Source organism: Haliaeetus leucocephalus, unplaced genomic scaffold, assembly GCF_000737465.1.
Source record: "Haliaeetus leucocephalus isolate CR32 unplaced genomic scaffold, Haliaeetus_leucocephalus-4.0 Scaffold773, whole genome shotgun sequence".
Classification (NCBI taxonomy): domain Eukaryota; kingdom Metazoa; phylum Chordata; class Aves; order Accipitriformes; family Accipitridae; genus Haliaeetus; species Haliaeetus leucocephalus.
Window position 1 is genome coordinate 6,983 of NW_010973209.1, and position 2,050 is coordinate 9,032.

Below are 2,050 nucleotides of genomic sequence, written 5' to 3' on the forward strand. Positions count from 1 at the left end.
ATAACAAATTTGTTTTAACACGCTCTGGCCAGATCTGTCGTTGTCTCGACCCTTCGTGCCCCACTTTGGGCACCAAAAAGGATTGTCATGGTTTCAGCCCAGCCGGCAGCAAAACACCATGAGGCCGCTCGCTCACTACTCCCACCCCTGGTGGGATGGGGAGAAGAATCCGAAGAAAAAGGTAAAAACTCACGGGTTGAGATAAGGACAGTTTAATAGGACAACACAAGGAGAGAAGAAATAACAATTACAATACTACTAATAAAAGAATGTGTAAAGTGAGTGATGCACAATGCAATTGCTCACCACCTGGAACCCGATGCTCAGCCCATTCCAGAGCCACGACCCCTCCTCCCCCCAGCCAGCTCCCCCAGTTCTATACTGAGCATGATGTCATATGGTATGGAACATCCCCTCGGCTAGTTGGGGTCAGCTGTCCTAGCTGTGCCTTCTCCCAGCTCCTTGTGAAAATTAACTCTATCCCAGCCAAACCCAGGACAAATAGGAATAGGCACGCGTAACTTGATTTATCTCGCTTGAGTTAACGGCTCGGTGGTTGGCAGCCCTTCATACACTGCTAGTAGCGCTCTCTAAACCAGAGCGTAGTTCCTCTGGGAGCCTTGCCAGGGTTTAGAGCCAAAGGTAACAGGGAACTCCTTTCTACCTTGCGCACCTTGCTGTCGTCCCCTTTGATATCCCTTATCACCTATGCCTATAGGTGGCGTGAACAGGCGCGTGGGGTGGTTGGGTCCCATAGAGCGCAGCCTTGCGGTAGGCAATGGAAGGTGTACTGCATTCCACCCCGAGTTTTGCTCTCGTATTGGGATCGTAAAGAATAGATCTTTTACATCTAACCCATATCTAGCACATTCATTTCTTGCATTAATTGTATCTACCATGGTAGGAACAGCGGCTGTTAGAGGGCCAGCGACTTTATTTAAAGTCCTATAGCCATGTGCCGTCTCCCAGCTGTTTTTTTAATAGGCCGCATGGGGCTGGTATATGATGAATGTGGTTTTATTTTCCCCTATAATACCCAAATTATTACTCTAGCTGTTTGATTAATTCTGTTACAGGTTTTACGGCAGGAGCAGTTTATTGGTTTACTCTCAGGCAAGACGGCTGTATGAAATACAGATTTTCATCCACCGTTGCGAACGATAAACCTCGCCTAACTACATATTGTGCCTCAAGGCGTGTGATGCTCCAGTCAGGACCTGACAAAATTTCTCTAAGCTTAACAAGAAACGTTTCGCAGCCTCTTTTGAGGTTCCTCGCTTAATACGAATGACAAGAAGCCGTATGCAGGTGGGGAAACCCTTGTTCTGTCCTGCTGCAGTAAAAATCGGCATGGGAAAGGAGTCGGCGAGCGTGGCCGGCGATGCTCGGCCTCCCTTTGCATCCCCGTAGCTGCGTGAGGCCAGCTGCTAAACCCGGTATCAGGGGAAACTGATCCTAAAACCAGACCTTTGAATTGCTGCACCGCACACTGTTACGCCGAGATTTTTATTTTTTTAAAAAAAAAAAAGCAGCGTGCATGACCCCGTCGCTCTAAAACATGTTTATCTAAAAAAATAAACCTACGGATTATTACTTTTTTTTTTTTTTTGAGAGGAAAAAGATTTTTTGGACCGTTAATAGATGATTTGAATTTTTTTTTTTTAAGACATTATTACATCTTTGTCTCAGCTTTTTTAAAATGCTTATTTATAATATACGTAATATATCGGTACGGATGTGCATATGGATAAATAAATAGATATCCATCGGGGGTGGGGGGGCGGGGGGACCTCAACAATATTTAAGGGACGGAAGAAGGTTGGAGACCACCGTCGCGGGGAGGGGGTGGATGACGTCAGGGCTCCCTTGCCCACCACCGGCACCCACCTTCCCGGTGACGTCACCCCTCCTCCCCCACGCGTGCGCAGTGCGGCGGCGCTGCCCGCCCCCCCTTTCCCCCCCACCCGCGGCGCGGAGGATGCGGGGCCGCAGGTGGGTGCGGGGCTGGGGGTGCGTGGACGCGCGGGAGGAGCGATTTTGGGGTGCAGCC

The 2,050-nt window shown here is 49.1% G+C and overlaps 1 protein-coding gene across 1 annotated transcript in view; it reads left to right on the forward strand.

The window, feature by feature from the left end:
- Nucleotides 1-1,959: 1,959 nt before the first annotated feature.
- FEZ1 (fasciculation and elongation protein zeta 1 (zygin I)) overlaps nucleotides 1,960-2,050 on the forward strand; it is a 13,736-nt gene continuing 13,645 nt past the window's right edge. Inside the window, exon 1 of the mRNA XM_010581333.1 lies at nucleotides 1,960-1,992. The gene's annotated coding sequence lies outside the window, so the exon portion shown is untranslated. The remainder of the gene's footprint in view (nucleotides 1,993-2,050) is intronic.